Below are 23,639 nucleotides of genomic sequence, written 5' to 3'. Positions count from 1 at the left end.
CCCGAGTGGGAATATGTATATTTTATAAGGTTTTTGTTGCCTTTGCAGTGAACCAAAGTAAATCTGAAAATTTATCTCCCCAAAACAGGAACAGAACAAGCGAGGCCGTTGTGTGGATGTGTGTGCCTGTGTGCATGCTGTGGGTCTGCACATCTGGGAGTGGCTGTGCGTGTGCCCTGCGAGGATGTAAACCAGTGGTCATCTTCCTAGCACTCCATATCTAGTCACTTGAAAAATATGTATGATTGCATTTTTTCATTTTAAAATAAGGCAACCTAACTGTGGGGATGGGAGGGAGGGAGAGGGAAACTCTTTAAAGCACAGGATGTACTTATTCATATCGAAGGCAACCACTAAACAGGCATGGGAGGGAGGGATGGGGAGGGAGTGAGGTGGGGACTGGGTGGGGGCTGGCTGGGTGATGTGTGCATTTATGTCTACGCAAGTTTTTTTAACCCTATTATGATGTATAAATACAATGAGCTAATAAAAATATATTAAAATAAAATAAAAATAAAAATAATAAAAATAAAAATCTGGGTTTTACACACACATAGAGATGCAAGTGACTTTCTCGTTGCCCTAAACTCTTTTTTATTTTTTATTTTTCATATACTCCTTTCCTCCCCCTCATCTGCCAACTTTCACTCTTATTTTCCTTTTCCTATCTGGTATTTCCTAGATGTTCTGTTCTGTTCAGTTTAATTTATCCAAATGTCATACCCAATAAGTTGCTGAATTTCCTCTCCGTTCCTGCTGAATTATTGTATTACTTTTAAATAACTTGCATCTGCTCCTGATTCTCCCATCTGCTTCTCTTCCTCTCTACTTTCTCATCATGAGGCCTGGCTCTAGGCTGGGGACAGTGGCCAAGCCCTGGCTCAAGCAGTTACTTCCTCATGCTGGAGCACACTGATTTTCCATTTTTAAGCCACAGACACAAAGCTAGTCATCCTCTCTGACTCTCTCTCTGAACAAGCTGGCCACAGGCATGTGTATAAAGTAGGTCAGATGGACGGGTGCCACCACACACACTTTCAGCACTTTCTCCCTCATTCTGTCACCCTCCTCAGGGACAGCCCATATTCTGGACTTTTCAGTTTTTTTTTTTTCTTTCAACACCCATCCTTTCAAAAGTCCATGTCTTGCATTGCTTTTCCCACTGCGTCATTTCTAGGAGAAATCTGGTAGGAATATTCCACAAAATGTTGCTCCGTAGACAATAAAAAGTGAATATTTCATCCTCCGTGGAATGAGCTTCAGGATTTAAGTTTCTGCGCTCTGTAGTTAAGATGGGCATGTGTGATACCACCAGAAAAGTGGTCAGCTGTACCTGATTTGAGGTACTTGGAAGCAGAGTTGGCAGCTCTCCTCAGTGCTTGAATTTGATGGAATTTGGTGGCATGTGTGTTTTTTTTTTTTAAAGGAAACTAACATTTCCTATATTCTTACTTTGTGCTAGGCACAAACCCAATTTCAACCTCCTTTTTAACCAATGAAAAGTAAGGATATGTACCCAAAGTAAAAAAAAATAATAATACAATATATATGGCCAGTTCAAACATTCCTATGTGTGTTTGTGAAGCTATTAATACCAATTTCAATATTATGAATGGGGAGTGGGGTGGGATCAGGAGGGAAATGCACTGGGTCCTATGAGCATGTATGTTTCTACCACACTAAACCTCAATATGATGTATGGTTACAAGGCACCAATAAAGGTACATTGAGGAGAACAAGAAAGAGAAGGAGAAGGAGGGGGAAAGAGGAGGAGGAGAAAAGTGGTTTGGAATATTAGAATACGAAGGAATAACCCAGCAGTAAAGCCCAATTGTCTTTTCACTACACCATCCTACAGCTTGGACCAGAGCCATAGAACATTAGCTTCCCCCAGTTTGGAGTTTCCAAGCATTCAACACACTTCCAGTTAGCATCGCCCTATGGGTCAAGACCAAGGAATGGAAGTGAGAAACATCTTAGAGTGGATGGTGAGCTGTTGACAGAGCACCAGATCTGGATCAGGGATATGAACCAAGAAAGTTCAGCTGGGATACTTGCTTTAGGGCTTCCCAGTTCATGCTATGGATCTCAAACCTGACACCAAAGAAACTGTGGAACCCATCATTCTAGAATAGGGTACAGGCTTTGAGAGGAACAAACCTGAAGTAAGGTGGCCAGTTGGGAAGCTCCACTGTCAGCTAGGCAAGAGTTGGTGGTGGGCTCAAATCAGGAAATGGAGAGTACAGCAAACTATATTTAGAAGGTTATGTCAATAGAACTTGGTGATCATTGAATGTAAAGAGGAGAGAAAAGGAAATCAGAGATGTGTGGCTTTCCTACATGTTGTTCCCAAGTTCCACATCCTTTCTTTTATTTTAGAGGAAACTATTGTGGCAAACTGAAATGCCTTAGAGCATATTCCTAAGTAGAATTTATAAATTTTGAGAGCAGACAAAATTATGCTTAGTTGGACCAGTGATGCATTTTGGGAAACATAATTTTGACCAGAAAAATATTGCATCTCACACAATTAAAGTATACTTTTGACCTAAGAACTGGAATTCAAACTTTTATTTGGAAAGTTTCTTTCCTACATTAAGAGGTATTCCTAATGGAGACAGTCTTTGTAATTCTTGATTATGTTTACTGCAATTTGATTTAAGAAAATATTTAAAAGGCAAATATTTCCATGGTGAATATTCCCAACTGCCATCTTTGGAAGAGGTAATTTGATCAGTGATAGTGTGTTGAATTGCATTCTAATTGGTTTCTTCAAATAATGTCTACTGCCTACATTTAAAAAACAAAAAGCAATCATAAACTAGTGTCTAGGTAATCTACTTGGCAAAAAAATCCTGATGGTAGGTTGGGGTTAACAAGTTTTATGGAGAGATATCAGGGAGTGATAATCTCTCAAGTTCTGATATTTATTAAAGAGTTTATTGGAATCTCATAGAGCAGTAACAAATGATCTAATAAAAACAAATAAGATTAAGCAGTTCCAGTAAACAAAATTATAATAAAACTCCAGAAGAGTAGAAGCAAACCATTTTTATTTCTTTAATTCCCACCAAAAAAAGTCATATTAATATCTCCAAATCTTATAAGGACTTTTGGAATTAGGAACCTGTTTAAGCACGAACATCATTTCTGGAGTCATGATTCATGATATTCATAAATTCATTTATTGGACTTCTTAGCCATATTAGCAAACTTTTTAGAGGACAATAACTTTTCCTAGCATGAAATAAGAGGAAAAAATAGTGAAAACTGGTCAGTAAATAAATGGTGTCTGCTGGCACAGTTTGGTTGGAAAATGAAAACAAAGTAAATAATATTAAGTTGAAGAGAGGCAGGAGGGTTGCTTGAATTTGAAAAACAAAAAGTAGCTTCCTGAAAGAAGAAATGTTTGATGAAAGAAGTTATCAGACCTTAGAGATGTTACCTCCAGCCTCCTTCTTTGCGGATCCTTGTACAGGAAGGAAATGACTACAGAACATGTAGAGGTAGGCAGGGCCATGAACAGCCTCAGAATTCCTCTATCTAACATGGCCCAAGAGCAGTTAAGTGATGACTACATCCAAATCAAGGTCCTGAGTCACAGGCAGCCAGCCTAAAAGAGACAGATGGACAAGAGCAAGGGACACCTCGGCTCAAAGGTATGGATTTATACCCTCCTACAACAATAGGCTTAAGAGGCTCCTAAGATAAAATAGAGACAAATATTTCATAATAGTTTTATGTTATGGGAATCTCTCAAAATCTAGTAGGTGGTAACATATTGACTGATACTGAGATTCTACTACTCTGAGACAATAGAGACCTGACACTAAAATGAAATTGAGGTATAGGAAAACAAAGATAGTTCTATTTTTTTGCCCATCTATACCATGGACTGGAATTCATATTTGCCACATGTGAGAATTTTTGTGCGAATATATGGGCACCAAAGATTTAGGGCCAAATTATTTTGGGATACTCGGCCAGATGTGCATAATGAAATAGATTCCTGGAAGCCACTGTTGATGTTAGAACAATTGAGAAACTCTTGTGAGAGGGTTTAAAAGAGTACAACAGAATAATTTAAAACCTCCTGGGTATAAATGGGCAAGTAGAGAGAAGATAAGGTGATTTCAAACTGATAACCGATCAAGGAAATTTCTTGACACCCAAGAAGGTACTCAGAAAAGCATCAGGACTGATGGTGATTTTTAAAAGCCTTGTCTATGACCCTGCATTTGTAAACCTTTTTCTGAGTGGGAAGAGTGTTATTAAAGACATGTTTGTGACAACCCCAATTATATATTGAAGTTCTAGCCCACTACCCACCCACCCAGTGGAATGGCATTAGGCGGTAGGGCCTTGGAGAGGCCTCATACAATCAGGTTTGTGTGAATTTATAAGAGTGAAGACCCATGATGGGATTATGTCCTCTACCATGTAAAGATACACTAAAAAGCAGCTGTCTATACATCAGGATGGCAGCCCTCACCAGAACCTAACCATGCTGACACCTCCAGAACTGTGAGAAATAAAGGTTGTCATTTAACCTACCTGGTCTATGGTATTGTTTCATAGATTTGAACTGAAGAGAGGAAGTAGATTTGGTTGAGTTAGGGGGAAAAATCAATGAAGGCAAACTGCAATTCCAGGGGTGACAAATAGGTCTTGTATTTGTGGCAAATAAATACTTATGCCGGGCGTAGTGGCACGTTTGTAATCTCCTTGCGTGGGAGGCAAAGACAGGAGGATCACGCAGGTTCAAAGCCAGCCTCACTGGCTTAAGAGACTCTGTTTCCAAATAAAAATATAAAACAGGTCTGGGAGTGTAGCCCAGAGATATAAGGGTTCCATCCCCAGTACCACCAAAAATAAATTAATTAAATAAATGAATAAATGAATAAATAAATAAATACTTAGACTGAGTGTCCTAAACACTATCTAGACACTGAGCTTTGAATTTTATCTCTGGGCCTCTTGGCACCCAATAGAAATGAGAAATAGGAGGAAATTATGTGATTCACAATTTTAAAAAAGAAAAGCCATACATACCAGAGACCAATAAAATAATTAAAGAAATATCTTATTTTTGTCCTTATTCTATAGATACTGCTCAAAAGATACAACGCTTCCTATGACAGCAACTTCTCTTTTGCAGAAAATAGAGGTAAGATTTTCATGATCTTTCTTGTTTATACTCTTAATAATCTCTGATCTTAATATTGTCATCCATCTTGGCTACATTTATAAACCCATATTTTCTGTTTGATTATGTTTTGTGCTAGAATAAAGCCTATGACTTACTACAAAATCCAACTTGCTAGCACAGAGGCACAACCCAGGTCTTCACAAATGTGTATTTAACAGTAAGTGATGCAGCAGAATTACTTTTGACAGAGAGAGTTGCTGATCTAAACTAATAAGCTCCAGCTATATAAATTTTAGGGATCTATCTTAGTCATCTTGAACTGCTGTATCAAAATGCAATAGAATGTGTGGCTAAAACCAACAAACATTTATTTCTCACTTCTGGAGACTGGCTGGCTGGGAAGTTCAAGATCAAGGTGCCCATAGATTCCATTCTTGGTGAGGGCTCTCTTTCTAGCTTATAGATAGCTGTCTCTTTGTTGTACGCTCACATGGTAAAGAAAAGAAGAAGAAAGAACGAAAGAATGAAAGAGGAAGAAAGGAAGGAAAGAAGGAAGGGAAGGAGGGAGGGAGGGAGGGAGGAAGGAAGGGAGGGAGATTTTATTCACTGGCTACTGCTCCTGCTGCCCAATACAGCACTTAGTAAATGGTAGGTAGTGAATAAATACGTTAGTAATCAATTAGTTATTTTATTCACACAGAGCTTTCCTGAGGTGGCAGCTGTAAGACTATTTCTATGATAAAGTCTTTGTTCAGGTAAAAATTTTACTTTTTAACTCTCAAAACCACCTAGACAACAAATTTATATATGTAATTTGAACCTCAAAAGGGCATTCTGATTTTCCCAATACTATTGAATGTTGGGAGTAATGAGGCAGGAACAATATTTCCTTTAGATGAACAATTTTTCAATTATACAGGATAGTGGCACCTAATGACTGCTACCAACACAAAAATCACTGGGTAGCCGGCGTCTGTTTTATGCTGTGAGGTTAGCAATTATTCTGTAACACTTAATTTCCTGTTACTAATGCTTTCCCAGAAGCACTTAAGCATGATGGCCTTATGAATATAGTTATTAGCGGAGCCACATTCAGTGTTTGGATTCTTTGGGAAATCTGATAAAGATAATATTCCTCCAAAGGTTACTGTCCAGATAAGAAGTCATTTTATCAGCAGGCCTGAGTTTCATCCAGCTGTCATTAAGAGTGTCTCATTTAGCTAGTGAAGGACTTTGTAGCTGGGTCAGGGAGGTAGAAGTCTGGGGCAAGGTTGCTAAGGTAACGAATATGTCCAAAGACTTCTCTCAGCATCAACCTTCCGTATTGTTAAATTTATATAAGCAAAGCATTGTGAGAAGAATGCTAATACAACAAATGACAGAAGCAATTGCAAGAAGCTTGATAGGTATGTGTTTAGTTCCTTTCTAAAGATACAACAATATATGTGGGCTTAGAGATGTTCATGGAAATGAGTTAAATTACTCGCGGTCTACCTACTGTTTATATTAGCATGTGAAATAGTGGCGCTACAAAGCAGAATTTAATTCAACAAGGCACATTGATTGAGTGGCTGCTTGCTACCCGAATTCACTTTTTAGTGTACTATTTGAGTCTAAGAATTAAATTCTAAAGAAAGTGAAGTTAGCATGACTTCCAAAGAGCCTAGATTCAGTACGGTAAAGTAAATCCAATCTTTGTTAGGGAGTGGTGGCAAGGTAGGCTGTCCCTTAAATATATAGAATACCAAGGCTAATGAAGTCATGCCAAAAAGATATGAGAACCAATTTATAATTACTCCCTATGCCAGACATGGTGTTGCACACCTGTAATCGCAGTATTGAAGAGGCTGAGATAAGACCTGAACTCACTGATCAATGACATCATTAAAGATGGGACAATCAGACATGAGGTGCCTTACACTGTAATGTATTAGACACCTACAAAATACCTTCACCTAAAAATATTGAACCTGAATCTAATCAACACTCTAGCTCTAACTACAAAGAATAGAGGAAGAAGTTAAACACCACTACAATTCATAAATTGGGACATTTTAAAGACAAATGACCCAGTTTCTCCAATAAATCAATAGTATGAAAAGAAAGCAGGAGGGGAACTGCTTTAGAATAAAAGAATCTTAAGAGACATAAGAATCAGATACAACTGGTAGACCATTTGGACGATCCTGAGTTGAGTTGAATAAATCAGATGCAGAAAAAATAACATAACTGAGATTTACATGCTATAAAATTACTAATTGTTTTAAGTATGAAAACTTATTGGTTATGTTTTGAAAGTGTTTTCTAAGAAATCATAGAAGCATACGAAAGTATTTCCAGAGATGAGCATGGTGGCTAACATCTATAATCCCAGTACTTGGAAAGCTAAAACAGGAGAGGAAAGTTGCAGTTATACAAGGCCAGCCTCAGCAATTTAAAGAGGCTCACGGCAACATAGAAAGACCCTGTTTCAAACTTTCAAAACAAAAAGGGAGCGAGGCATGGTGACATAAGCTTATAATCTCAGTATTTTGGAGGCTGAAACAGGAGGATTGCAAGTTCAAGGACAGCCTCGCCAAGTAATGAGACTCTCATCAACCTAATGAAACCTTTTTACCAAATAAAACTAAAATAGGTCTGAGGATGGGACATAGCTTGGGGGTAAGATGTCCTTGGGCTCAATCCCCAGGACCACAAAAATCATTAAATTAAATTAAATTAAATATAAAAAGAACTGAAGATATAGCTCAGAGAATGCCCCAAGGTTCAAGCCTCAGTACCACAAAAACAAACAAATAATTTATAGATGAAATGAAATTGTAGCAGAGATTTGCTTTAAAATATCAGGGGGAAAAAGAGCAGTCAAATAAAACAAGATTGGCAAAATATTTATGATTGTGGAAATCCTGAAAGTGAAAGACCTGTGGAAAACGGTGTACTTGGATTCCAGTATTGGAACTACCTGACTAGTATTTCTAAAACCTTCAGTAATGCAAGAACCAGTAGGACCTGTTCATTGCTTATGTTGTATATATTTACTTTTAACATAAATCTATTAGTAGAATCAACCAAAGTGCCAAGTTTAAAAGTGTATATTTATACTGGCCTTTATTCTGAAAAAAAGACAACACGTCAGTTCCTAAGGAAAGTTTGAACTCTAAAATTGCCTTCATCTGCAGATAAGAACAAAGGAAGAACTTGATATATTGAACCATCCTCAGATAAGGTTCAATGATCTGGCAACTCAGAAAAGGGCAAATCTAAGAACTGGCAGTTACTTCTGAAAATCCTAACTCTTCTGCCACTTTGGACTCCCAGGGAGCGACTAAAGCTATTTCTTTACCATGCCATATATTCAGATTTCTACCAATAAAAGAAATGGAAGGGTGAAAAAAAAAAACAGAAATATATGATCACGCTTCCTATTAATAAAAATTGAAATTTTTAAAAATTATTATTTGAGAATAAAAGAGCTTTTAAAGAATTAAGTTATTTGAAATGTGACAATAATAACATATAAAGAGTTTTTACAAAATAATAAAAATAAAAACACTCCAAAAATTAATAAAAAGATGAACGCCCTAATTAAAAAATTGGAATAGGACACAAGTCAATTAAGAGAAATACAGATGACCAAAAATGAGTTGTTTTTGTGTGGGGTTTTTGATTTTCATTTTGTTTTGTTTTGTTTTTCTTATATTTTGTTTGGCAGTGCTGAGAATGAACCCAGAGGCTTGTATGTGTTAGGCAAATGCTCTATCACTGAACTATGTTTCCAGGCTATTAAATTATTTTTAAATATTTTAAAAATCGACCTTAATAATAATCAATGAACACAAATTAAGACAAGTAAATACCATTTTGTCTATCAAATTGGCAATGTTTTCAATATAAATAAACAGTATTGATTTTTTTTTCTAGAAAGCATTTATAAAAAAAATGGTTCAACATTTCCAAAGGTCAACTTGACAAAACATATCAAAATCATTATCTTTGAACTAATAATTCTACTTCCTGAAATTGATCCAAATGAAATCATTATGTATATAAACAAAGATTTAGGTAGAAAAAAAGCCAGACCTCTGTTGTTTATAATAGTAGGAACCAAAAATAATCTAGGTTTACAATAATTCAAATTGGCTACATAAATGATTCATATATGAAATAGAATACCATGTTGCTAATAACACTACTCAGAAAAATATACTTATATTGTTTGTTGTTGTTGTTGTTGTTGTTGTTGTTGTTGTTTGGTGTTACTGGGGTTCCTGGAAGCCCTTCTACTTCCGGGTTACACTCCCAGACCTATTTTTACATTTTTATTTGGAAACAGGGTCTCCTAAGCCAGCGCACGCAGCTGGCTTCGAACCTGTGCGATCCTCCTGTCTCTGCCTCCCAAGTGCGAAGATTACAAGCATGCGCCACCACGCCCGGCCTATACTTATATTGTTTTAAAATGGGATTATTAAAGCAATATGTGTTACATGCTTATGTAAATATATGCAAAATATCTGCCAAAAAATTTTACTCCAAAATGGAAACTTACATCCTTCTTTTTTTTTTTTTTCTTTCTTTGTGGGTCTAGAGATGGAATCCAGGGGCATTCAAACTCTGAGCTACATCCCATGCCCTATTTTTTATTCTTTATTTTGAAACAGGGTCTCAATAAGTTGCAGAGGGCCTTTCTAAGTAGCTGAGGCTGGTCACAAACTGCAATCCTCGAGTCTCAGCCTCCAGAATGCTGGGTATATAAGCATGCACCACCACTCCCAGCTCATCCTTCTTAATTAATATGATTATAATTATATTATTTTCACTTTTATTTATCAATATTATTTAAAGTTTTTCAATTTGCAAGGATAAGAACTGTGTTTTTAAGATTGAAAAGAACTTTCTAAGTACTAACTTCCACCACTCCAACTGTGCTCAATTGTTCTTTTACTCAATCTGGGTTTATTGTACCCTATTTCCTCACTGATGGAATGTAAGAAAGAAACCTCAGCCCTGCCATTCCTACCTGCTGGCTCCACCAAGAGCCTTAGGAGGGAGACATACTGGTAGCTGGCAAATAAGTGTGAAAAGCCTTTATCATTCAAGTTGCTGTCCTTAGCATTTCACTTTACCTTGCAAGTGTTCCAGCCCTACCAACCCCTCAACCTTACCAACTCAACCAACATGGATCTCCCATGCCCTTTTCTTCCCTATCAATCATTCCTTCTCAATCACTGCCATGAAAATTCACCCATCTAATCTTGCTTTCATTTCAGAAAGTGTTTAATCTCCTGATTACAGTTTTTTCATAATCTTAGGCTTCTATTTCCAGAAAAAAAAAATTATATTAACTGTATCCATTTAAGGCTCTTAAAGGTATATTTTTACTTCTTCCGTAGAGTTCTTCAAACTAGGACTTAATAAGGAGTGTGTGTGTGCGTGCGTGCGCGCGCGCGTGTGTGTGTGTGTGTGTGCATGTGTGTGTGTGTGTGTATGTGTGTATTTTACTGGGGAAGAAACCCAGGGGCATCCTACCTCTGAGCTATACCTTCAGTCCTATTTTTCTTTTTTTTTTTTTTTTTTTTTTTTTTTTGGTGGTACTGTGGTTTCTGGAAGCCCTTCTACCTCCAGGCTACACTCCTAGACCTATTTTATATTTCTGAAACAGGGTCTCCTCTGCCAGCAAGGCTGGCTTTGAACCTGAGCGATCCTCCTGTCTCCGCCTCCCAAGCGCGGGAATTACAAACGTGCGCCACCACTCCCGGCTTATTTTTCTTTATTTTGAAACAGAGTCTCACTAAGTTGCAGAAGACCTCACAAGTTGCTGAGGCCGGCCACAAACCTGAGCTCCTCCTATCTCAGCCTCCCAAGTACTGGGATAAAAGTGGGGGCCACCACGCCTAGCTAATAAACAACTTTTAAGCAAATTGAAACTTACCCTATTTCCAAATTAAAGAATAGCTTTTTAACTTCTATCCTTAAAATAAAAATGTGATTAAAGTCATAAAAATTAATTAAGTTTGACATTGCAAAGAAGATTAAGGAAGTTTAACCACTGCCTTCTGAAATCTAAAATTTCAGGCAAATCACTTACCTCTGTATAATACAAATACACAACTTCATACATTCATTCAATAAGTACTTGTTTACTGCCTACTAAGATCCATGGACACTCTTTTCACCCAAGACCCAGGAGTACAAATATGAACAGTTATGAAGCTCACAGTCAGGGACATAAACACATAAGCAAGTGAGACAGTACAATGGATGAGTGCAATTATTGAAATGTATATAGGGCAAGACTGGGCGTGGTGGTGCATGCTTGTCATCCCAGTATTTGGAAGGTGGAGACCAGAGGATTGCAGTTCTCGGACAGCCTCAGCTACTTAGCGAGACCCTGTTTCAAAAACTGGAAGAAAAAAAAAAAAAGACTAAAAAATAGGGCTGGGAGTGTAGCTCAGAAGTAGAATGCCCCTGGGTTCCATCCCCAGTATCGCAAAAACAAAAACAAAAAAAAAATGTATATAGGGCAATATGGGGACAGCTAAATAGTTACTTAATATTCACAAAAGGAGAGTTTCTCAAATGAGGTGTTCTTCGAGATGTTAGTAGGTATTTCAGTTAGCATTCTCACTACCATAACCCAAAACACCTGACCACCACAACTCAAAGGAAGGAAGGTTTATTTGTCCACAGTTCTGAGATTTCAGGGATGCAGTCCATGTTAGGCTGGGGAAGTCTGTAGAGCTCAAAGCATGGCATGGGGAGAAAAGAGAGAGAAGAGCACTAAGGCTCTGTTCTCATATTATTGAGGCAGGAAGCAAGAGCATGAACAAGAGGAGAAGGGATTTTGTATAATCCTCAAGGCCACACCCCCAGGGACCTCTCCTCAGCAACCAAGCTCCACCTCCAACATGGCTGCCTTGTCTCCATAAGGTGTAGGGGACATTCAAAATTCAAATTCTAGCCAAGTGTGGTGGCACACACTTGCAATCCCAGTAACTTGGGAGGCTGAGACAGGAGGATTGCAGGGTCACTGCCAGCCTCAGGTACTTAGTGAGGCCTTCTGCAATTTAGTAAGACCCTGTTTCAAAATAAAGAATAAAAAAAATAAGGCTGAGAATGTAGCTCAGCGGTAGAATGCTCCTGAGTCTAATACCCAGTACCACACACACACACAAAAAAAAACTAAACTCTTAACAGCAGGTGACACACAGTTTTTAAAAAATGTTTCCTAAAAGCCTGGAATAGACTAAACTAAATTCAACATGTTTCTTTACTGGATGACGTATCAGAGCTTGTCCTATCCAATGTTCATTGAAAATTTCTAAGGTTGAATTTCCAAAGATAGGAATATAGTTTTTCCATGCTTGTTAGACCACAGAACCCTTTCTTCACATATAATCTTGATCAGAAGATTTGGAATTTACAAAATACTACTCTATAATATATAATTATATGTGTTCAAGACGTTGAGCTTCTCATAAGGAGGAACCAGAGGCATTTGTGATATTAGAAAGTAGAAATGTTAATCTTACTTATTTTCCTCTCTCCAGAATCCAATACAATATTCAACACATAAAAAGATGCTCATTAAATTAACAATAAAGTTGTGACTGAGTGTACATTATTATTGATACCACCACAACCTGGAGGAATAGTTCAAATATGTGCTGCCTTAATTTTACAGGAAAGAAATTGTAGGCCAGGGATATTATGTGACTCAGCCAAGATTACAGAGTGAACTAGTGATACAGCTGGGTTTGGAAACAAAATCTACTCCCAAGTCTAGTGCCCCTTTCTGATACTTATATGACCATGTGACCCAAATTTCCTGTCTCATTTTAATTTTAGATATTCTGTTCTACTTTAACCCAGGCCAAATAAAATCCTGGTATCTTGTTTGGAAAATAGTCTCTATACCTACAACTCCTTGTGTTTTATGAACATCTACCTAATAAATATAAAACCATAAAACATAATCATAGTATCAATGAAATCCACAGTGTATTATGCATAAGTGATTAAACAGTAATGATCTTGAGCTACAGTTTGGTTATTCTGAGAAAGGATGCTTATAATAATGGTAAGGTCCATGTTCAGTTAAAATTCTATCAGGAAAGGCCCTGGCTTGGCAATGAGGCTGGGAGGTTCATCCCCTTAGACCACTCATAAAGAGAAGATGCCTATCAGAACTGAATGAAGATTGCTCAGAGATCCCATAGACACAGCACTGCCAGCCACCCCCCAGCTAAAAACTCTGGTGCCTCTCTAAAGCTAAATGTTGGCAAAGCATCTAAACAAAGATGAGACCAAGACAGAGCAACAACTATCCCAAAGCATGAAGTTCTCTGAGCAGCACAGGCTTAAGGAGACAACGACTGCATGAACTCACTAGAGTGGAGTCTATAGACCAGCACTAGGGCTATCTGCTTGGCCACACAAGCTCGTGGTTATCACTGGCCTTTTCATGAGAAGGATAGAGGCAGCCATCAGAATGTCCTTGGTTCTAAAGTCAGAGTCCCACTGAGTTAGAATCCTGCCTCTGCTATGGTACCTTGGCCGATTGAATCTATCTTTATGAATCTTCATCTCCAAGATGAAAATAATAATTTTAGCTTCCTCATAAGATTATTATAGTTTACATAAGCTGCAAGGATCAAGTGCTTACCAGAAGGCTTAGAATATAGTGAATGCTCAATATTTTATAACAAAGTATAATTTTGATAAATTAATCATTCTAGTATCATAACATATAATACACATTAGACTGTCCAATCATTTTTATGACTGAATGTAGCATAATCATTTTCAGTAAGTTCTTTTGTTACCAGGCAGCAATTTTCTAAATTTCTGTTTTCTGGGAAGAAGGATTTCATTGGAGAGACACAGATATGATAAGCATAAAATATTTTTTAGCACAGGGAGTAGATAGTTCGAAGAGAGAAGACCATGTTAGAAGAGAAGGAATAAGAGCCAGAGAGCACTGTGGGGAGGTTCACTCTGGAGTAGAAATGGCAGTGGCATCTTCCACAGGCTGAGTTTACTATCTCATCTGAAAACTTTTCTTCTCACAAAGTATGTATTTGAGAGGTGGTAACTGCTACTTGCACCACAGCTCAGTGTATCTGCCATGTTGGAAATTTTTCAATTGATACCTAAATAAAACCCACAAGATTTGTGCTCTATGCATGTTCCAAAGTTGGAAAACCCCTTACACTAGTTATACCTGGTTCCAGAAAGTGATACCTGGCCATGAAGGTGGCAGTTTATAATGGAGCAGAATTCTCATCACCAGAGGCTGAGTGGATTTTTGTCAACTGAAGTAAGACACCCTCAACCCTTGCTGTTGTAGCTGGATATAGAATGGCCCCTTGAAAAGAGCTCATAAATTGGTGTTTGGAGTTGATGTAATTGAGTCATGAGAGTTGTCATCTCTGTTTCTTGCTTCCTGCCTCCCCAGTCTGAGGCGCACAGCCCGTGTTCTCTCCCTCTTTTCACTTCATGCCACTGTGCCCTGAGATCCAGAACCAGCTTCTCGTGGACTGAACTACAATATCTCCAAGGAAAGCTCATCAATTAAATCTTCCTATAATTTATGCAGCCATGTCTTTAGACTTTGGCTGTAAGCATGCTGATGGAACACTTGCTCATTTCTGCCTAACACTTGTCTTTGCAACAAAGTCTCCAGTCCAAGAAGTTTTCCAAAAATCAATAGATAAACTAAAGTAAGTGGACCCTGTCTAGATGGTCCAGTTGTCACTTGGGGACAGATGGGTAGAATCATGTAAGCAGCCTCTTTACAGAACACTGTCACACCAAAGCAGTGTTGGTCCAAATGACTGAGGCACCAACAGATCTGAGACAGCACAGTTGAAAAAAAGTAAATGGCTTCTCCTTGTTAATTTCCCTCAGCAAAGATTATCTTGCTCTTCAAACACAATTATGAGACAAGGAATCGGACCTTTGCTAGGACTAAGATCACTTTTCAGAATTCCTGAATCACAAGGCTTTGTCTTACCTTAACACACACTACTTTATTTCAGTCTCCTTGTCTGAACAGAAAATCCTGACAAGATAATATTTATTTTAAAAATGAAGGTAACAGGTTGATGAGTATAGCCTTGATCAATCAGCATATAATTCCAGCTGGGTCTCTTAAAGCTAAGCCATGTATTGACGAATAAGCATCCCCTCCTGTCACACGCAATGGCTTGTGTGCATTGCAGAGTTATTTGCAAGTTAATATATATTAAAATCACATATGCCCACACACATTACTTCTGTGCATCAGGGGACCTAGAGAGATAACACATCCATCTTCATTTGTGACAGTGTATGCACCCATAGTTCATAAATGGTGATAAATGAATTGTCATACCATCCCAGTGGAATAATACACTTATCCCCTCTTCTTTCCATATTAATACAAGTTCATTTCAGCACCAGTCAAATCTTTAAAATGAGTGATTCAACATTTGTCTCCTATTGGTAACCACAGAAGAATGCTAATTTCACTTCTCAACACTCAGTATAATTTGTTTGGTATGCAAATCAACAGCAGAATAGAGGAATGAGAAAAGGTAATAATAATAATTTCAACTCATTATGCCTCTTTGATATGCTAACACAAATTGGGATGGAAAATGTTCACTTGGTTTAGGTTTCAGTAAATTCAGAAACAGATAGCTGAGGGCATCTGACCCACCCTAATTCATGGACCAACACAGTCAGGAGGAAGGGAAAATCTGGGGAGAAGGGCTCAGGCTGATGAATGTGCCTGTGAACTGTTTTTAAAGCAGTCTAATTGATGTGTTTATCACTTTAGCATCTGCCATGTATTAAGTGATTATTCATTAATAATTGTCATCCTTGCCTTGCTTTTTTCAGCCAACTCTCAGTGTTTGTAATCTAACATGACCCATAGCTTTTTCAAGAGTATGGAATACCTTTAAGCCATTTCAGCACCTATGCCCAGTGATGGCTGGCAAAGGAGACAAAAGCTGGGGCCACTGAATCTCAAGGCAGAAAAAAAATAGAGCATCACCATCCCCATGCTGCCCACTGGAGTACCTTCCGCCCTTCCCACCTCCTTTCCCTCCACCCAAGTCTCACCCTCCCTTCTGTTCTTCAGAGCTTTTCAGTCTGTTTAGATGGCAAAACTCAACTCTAAACTACAAGTAAATAAATGGCTAAAACTGAGGAGTTGCATTAAGAGTGAATTCATTTAACCAGTTCTTACCAGGAAAGATGATCCAGCATTATTATTTGTTCCCAAGTATTTGTTGTTGTTTTGTTTTTGAGGTACTGGGGATCAAACTCAGGGCCTCCCTCATATGTGCTAGGCAAGTGTTCTACCACTGAGCAACCTCCCTAGCCTTTAAGTTTCTAAGTTTTTCTGATCATATACTTTATGAGTAAAAAAAAAAATTCTTAAACATATACCATATGTACCAATGAATTACATGCATATAGGACTATACTAATACATTATGAACACTTAAGCAAATATCAAAAGATCTACGAATAAGTATAAAGTCTATTTGTTTTTCCTTTTCATAAGCACCCAGCTTGGAGATCACAGCTCATATAAGCCACCCTCTTTTGTGAGCATTTCCCAGATCCTGATTGCAACTTCCAGTGGTTTTCCATCTGGCAGAGTCTTGCAAAGGAGGCCTCTTAGCCAGAGCTCTGCAGACACTAAGGTGGAGTTTCTTTATCCCTTATTTGCCTGGATCTTGTACTTGGAGAGAATGTTCTGATTTGGGGAAGTATAGAAGCAAAACTTACATGTGAAACAAGAGTCAAACTAAATGTGCATTAAAAATGCATGCTTTCTCAATCCCCTCACTCTGTGGGACTAACAGGTGGCCCTGGGAAGCAGCCAGGGCCACTTCAGGCTTCAGTCAAAACCAAACAAAGAACAGGTGAGGCTCCTCTAAGGGGTGGTCTCTGGGGTCGCTGTCTGCCCAACTCTCTGACAAGAGAACGCTGGAGGAAAATACTGAACTGACAAAGTCAGTGATTTATAATCTCTCATTCCCATAAAATGACTCTCGTTATTCTTAGGAGCTTAGATCTGAAGCGGGCTGTAATGGGCCACTGGGCTAAAAATGAAGTGCAGATTTATTTCTATAATCACCACCAGCCAAACCCTTCCCTGGGAAATAACTAACTTGGCTTTTAAAGTGCTGGGATACCTTTAGAATGCTTAAGATTTATCTTTGGGATTGAGCGCTTGTGTTGCTCTGGGACATTCTAACTATTTGAGTTGTAGATGCCCCGATCGGCATACTGGGGAGTTGGAAAGACAACAGAGAAGTCGAACTCTGCTTCCCTTTCACTCTCAGTTCTGAGAAAAATTCTTGTGCCTCAGAGATGGTAAGTAAACAGCAATTACAAACACATCAAATACTGGGCTTAGAGACTCCCTGATCAAGCCGCTGTCCAGGAGACCGAGGAAGTTCGGCCTCAATGTAAATTTAAATTTTGAAATTAAATTTGAGTCATGATAATCAAATAGCCCTATACGCAAGGTTCTGAACCACCCTCGGGCTTACAGATTGGGTACTTCCCTTGCTATCCAAAGTCATTGGGCCCAGAAACTATTCTGGTATAATTATAGAGTCATGAATCTCAGGAGTTAAGGTAAAAGATACACACGAAAAGTAAAACAACTAATAACCACAGGATCCTTCATGTAATTCTAGCTCGCAGCATGTTATATAATGCTGCCCTTACTCGGGCACACAGGTGATCCAGCAGCTTCTGCTGCTCTCACTAACGCCTCCTGGCAGATGTCTTAACTCATAAGGAGTTCATTTATTGCCTGCACACATGCAAATGTCCTTTTCCTGACTTCCTCCTGACTCTGTACAATAGTGATGAGTACATGGCACACTCTCTGGAACTGAAAACCACACATTTCTGTTTATGAAATCACTATTACATCCAGAGCATAATCCCCAAATCAGAGGATTTAAAAGCTAGAAGGATACTGGGGAAGCATTTTACCCCTTTTTTGACAAAAATATTGATGTCCAGTGAGAGAAAAAAAAAAAAGCAAGTTGCCTAGGGTCAACCCAGTAGCCTTTGAAAGAATTGGGAGTAAAATCTAGTTCTTCCAGTTTTCCCATGATACCTCCTTAAAAATACTTTAAAGGATTAAAGTCCCTGAGGAAAGAGAGAAGAGGAAAGAGAAATCTTTGCTTTCAATGGGTCAAAGGGCTGAACAGGTCAGAAACAGCTAGAGGACCCACCTGTAATAAGATAGACTGCCAGTATTTGCTCTAAAATGGCCTCTTCTCTCACTGGCCAATTAATTTTTTTTAATGATTTATGAAGATTCTCAAGGAAAAGGCTCTTCCTGCAAGAGAAATTAATATGCTGAACTTAAAATATTTGCACTAATTACTGAAGGTCAAAATGGGATTGTGCAGAGATATTAATCAAAGGACCCAGGGGGATGAAAATACATTGGACACACAGTGCGAAGCTCTAATCAAAATATTGAAGAAGGTGCACTTTGTTGCTTGTGCAATTGTAAACTGGGGCAAGGACATTCTCCCTTAAATCTATTCAACCACAGCACCAACGATAATGACTAGCAACTAATAATCAGAACATCAAAAGCTATCAATGGCACTGAGGGCCCTTTAAGAGAACCTCCAAGGACAGATATTAACAGCGGAAGTATGGCTTTTTCTGGTGTGACTCTACCTTCCTCTTCTCCCCTTTGTTTCTTTCTAGCCATCCACACTGGCCTTCTTTCAGTCCCTCCACCTGCCTTGCCTCTAGAATGGCCACCTGCTATTTGTTCCGCCTATAACATCTCTTCCCCTGATTACCTCGCTCACACCCTTTTATCTGGATAAATGTGATTCATCTCCTTGGTCTCATTAGGTGTACTTGCTTCTTGGTGGGAAGTTACATCACTCACCCCAACCCTTCACCATTCACTGTATGCACACACTTTGTCCCGTGACTTGGTAGTTTTTCCACCAATGGATTACAGAATAGTTCCTAATTCTTTACATTTGAGTTCATCCATGTGACTTCTTTTGCCAATAGGACTTTCTCTGTCCTCTTTACTAAGGGGCCACTGATCATCTTGAACTTGTATGATTAAGTAGATAATCCCAGTGTGGGTCTGAGAGCTATCTTCTAAAAAGCTCATGTTGACATTATCCTATGAAGCCTGTGCTGCTTAGGAGACTTCTTGCTTCAGTACATTTGTGGCGCCATCTTGATCTCATCTTTGTTTATATGCTCCTCTGTTTTGAGGCACAAGTGACTATGTGCCAGTTCTGAGCACTAAGAGGTCTCATGTATTGCTCATGTCACAATCTTTGCTCCTGTCCTACCCCTAGCACACCTGGGCTAGCCTGATGATCTCCAGAGATCAATAAGACACATCCAGAGTAGAAAAGCTTCATCAACCAAGCCTGGACCAGATCCGCTGTTCCCTAGGCAACCCAAAGCAATCCCATAAAGGATTCACAGAGCTGATCCATCTAGGTCTGCCAACACACAGATACCCAAGAAATTACAAACGCTTGCTGTCTCAAACAACCACATTTGGGATGATTCATTATATAGCAGTAGGACCTTTCCTATCATGAAAGTTAATATCTTTAGTATCTCTGGTTAATTTTTTTTCTTGAGTTGGTACATTCCAATACAGTTGAAAGTATGCCTACTCTGCTCACTGTATTATTTCAAGCTTTAACACAGTCTTATGGTACACCGTAGATTTCCATTAAATACATGGCTGTTGAGTGATTACCTTATCATTGTAACACCCTGACAGGAAGCTGCCGACCTTCACTCCTCAAAGCCTCCCACATCAGGTACAGTACTTTAACCTGACAATGATCTTCCAGAGTAGATTATGCATATTCGATCACATGCTAGACAGAATGATTGTGAATATGATTGTTCATCTATCATTGTTTATCTCATTGTGGTTTTGGAGTCAACACTAACCAGATGGACGAGCATTTACCAAAAAAGCTTATTCTTACATTTGGCATCATATTCTCTGTTCCTCCAAATTTCTTTGACCTGTATAAATTAAAATCAAAGTCAGCCTTTGAATATATGCAAACTTGTTAGAACAGGATTGAAATCCTGTTCTTCTATAAGTGGTTATTTTAAACTCAAATACAGTAGTGAAAATTGCTCTTAACTAGTCATCAAAAAGCCTATATAACGCACCTGTTTCCACCTGGCGCTTTGGAAAAGAGAGAGATGCAGAAAATTTAACAACCTTGTTCATCCCTGGTGCTTTATTTTGCATCCCAACTCTTGATTTGCACTAAAGATTCAAAATTGTAAGTGTTTAACATTGTTGAGGCTTCAGATACCATGAACCAAGAGAAAAATGGAGATCTGATTCATTTTGCCCATCTTTGTAACATTATTATTATTGAGGTAACCCTATGAATACATATAATGCCACTGAACTGTACACTAATTTAGTTTATCTTTACTGCTTTGTGATCCTAAAACCCTTAATTTTAAATCACTAAAGACATTTTAAGACAATAAAAAACTCTGTTTGAAGCATCTCCACCAGTGGAGAGCCACACTATCTTCTCTTCCATGGTCTATGCTCTATGGTCTGCCTCCTATAGACCAGGAGAGCTATGTGCCTTCATGCTAGAATATTCCTATCAATCATGAGGATAAAACCCTCTTGATACAATCATCAACACCAGATGCAAAATGCAAGTTGAAGAGGAAGATCATAAACAGACCATGTCATGAGCCAGCTCTCATTAAAAGATCAGCAGGCCTGAGCATTTGTTGAAGAGAGGCCTCATTTCTGAAAATTATTGCTGCAAGGCCCAGAATCTTATAAAACGTTATGAAAAATAACAATAATATGATCTTGGAACTTATATTTGAGACAAAAGAAGAGATAAAATTCTATTTCCAGGAGAAGTGCCATCTCCTCTTGAGCTCTCTGGTCGGTATCTTTTAGTAAAAAGCCACTGTAATCATGAAGAAATGCATGCACTGGGAAAAAGCTTACCCACCTACTCTGAACTCTTCAGCTGGGAGTGGCTCTGTGATTGGAATGATCAAGAATCAAATTGGACTCATAAAAGCAATTCCAATTCTATTGTTCTGAGTCCAGCATCTGTATTTTGAGCCAGCCCCCTGGTAATGCCAATGAAAGTGGTCTCTGGACAGTGCTTTAAAAATGGCTCCATCCTGTAATAAAAGCAGAATAAGCTGTGTGCAAAAGGAACCTTCTCCTCTAGGGACCCCATGATTCCTACCTGGAACCTAGAGATTATTCTGACACCTATGTCTTAATGCGTGAAGATCAGACTAAATAAGGCCTGTCAATACTCAGAAATTTGCCTGGCCTGTGGAAGAAGAAATGTTACCTATTGTCTTTGTGTAGCCCCTTATGCATGGTGGATTCCTGAGACACTGTGTGAGAAGAGAAAAGAGTTGGACTTAAGATCTGTTTTTCCCTCTATGTGAAATGCCTTTCCTCCTTCCTTTGCCTTGAGTACTTCTGTGTTGTTGTTTGTTTGGTTGCTTTAAGACTTTTTTCAAGTCACATCACTCCTCAGCAGCATCCTTGGCTTCCTTGGGACCAGTTCCTCACCAGCTGAGATCACTTGAGCACTCAGGCTACCGCCATCCCATTGCAAGGCTTCTTACCTGCCGCTGGAATGCTTTGTTGACTTGTCCATCTGCCTCCTTAGTTGTGACTGGCTCAGAGCAAGGCTTGTTATTTCTCTGAATAAATACTTTCAGATATCAACCTGCACAGCCCAGGTGCTTAGCACCACACTCAGGACCCAGAGGTAAATATCTGGGAAACAGTGAAGGTACAGGAAGGAACACTTAGACAAGAAAAACTGGTATAGCATGCAAAGAGAAGCAGTAAATTTGAAAATTACAAAAAGAGAAGCCAAAATCTGTTTCCAGACCTTAAAAGGGTTATAAATCAATGTAAGATCTCAGCATACAGCCAATGAGGCATTGTGGCTAAGATCGGGGACTCTGAGGCCAGTCTACTTGAGCTTGGATTGAGGCTCCACTCCTTACCAGCTGTGCGACCTTGAACAACAAAATAGAAAAATAATACCACTACCCTCATCAGATTTATGTGAAGGTTAAACTACTTAAATAATAATAATTCATATGAGGGTTAAATGAATTAAATAACAATAGGCTTGTCCTTTTGTGTAATAAATGTTTGTTGTTGTCGTTACTAATGGTATAAATTATAGGTTTTGAAGACAGACAGACTTGACTCTAAATCCATGTTCTACTATGTTGAGTGAGATTAGCCAGTCACAGAAAGCGAAGGGTCATATGTTTTCCTACGATGCAGAAAATAGTGAGCAATGGGAATACCAGAGGGACTCGAGATAATAGAGGAGAAACCTCAATGGAGCCAGGGAGGTGGTCTAATAGAAGGGGGAAGGGAAGAGTGAAGCTCATTGAAGGAATTACTACCATGGGCTATGTGAAAATACCAATGTCAATCTCAGTGTTCTGTTTGGGGAAGAGGAGAAACGGGGAAGCAGCGGGGGTGGGGGGGGGGACACCAAGTGCTGGCTGTATGCATGTATGTCACTGTCAACATGATTTACATTATGATGTGAGACTATAATGTGCCAATAAAAACATATAAAATAAATAAGTAAATCCATGTTCCACGTCTTACAAGTTTATACCACTTTGAGAAAGTGGGCTGCATTTTTTGTTTGTTTGTTTGTTTGTTTGTTTGTTTTGGGTGGTACTGGGGTTCCTGGAAGCCCTTCTACTTCCAGGCTACACTCCCAGACCTATTTTATATTTTTTTATTTGGAAACATGGTCTTTTAAGCCAGCAAGGCTGGCTTCGAACCTGTGCAATCCTCCTGTCTCCGCCTCCCAAGCGTGGGGATTACAAGAGTGCGCCACCATGCCCGGCAGTGGGCTGCATTTTGTAAACCTGCATTCCTTCATCTATAATGTGACAATCATACCCCTATCTGGATAATAATATTTTTTAATACTTAGCACCATAATGCCTGGGACCCATTAAGTTCTCATAAAGAATCTTTATCTTTAAGGAAGTCACCATGTAAATACCAAACCTGGGAAATGACAAAGAATGGGACCCAGGCGGAATCTGGAACATTTTCACGAGATCAGACCAAAGAAGTGGTGTCACAGGTCTATCAAAAGAGTCCTGGTTACCATCTACCCTGCCTAGTGCATGGAAACAGAAAGCTGTAGTGATGGCCACCTCCCAGAGTAAGACAGGACTCTACAGGGACCTGACTTCCTGCACCCCAAGTGGGGCATCCTTTGTGCTCCCACCACCCTTTGTGTTTCTCTACCTTATTCTCATCTTGGAAGTGTGCACTTGGGCAGCAGTGCTGGGTCTCGTGTCTTTGGCTCCTCACTACATGGCCTATTTAAGGAATCTAGTATTTTTTTAATTGATCCTGATGGTTGCACATCACTGGTGAAAGCCAGTTGCT

The sequence above is a fragment of the Muscardinus avellanarius genome (genome assembly GCF_963383645.1).
Source record: "Muscardinus avellanarius genome assembly, chromosome: 11".
In the NCBI taxonomy this organism is placed as follows: Eukaryota; Metazoa; Chordata; class Mammalia; order Rodentia; family Gliridae; genus Muscardinus; species Muscardinus avellanarius.
The sequence above is the reverse complement of the archived record's forward strand: the minus strand, read 5'-3'. Positions refer to the sequence as shown.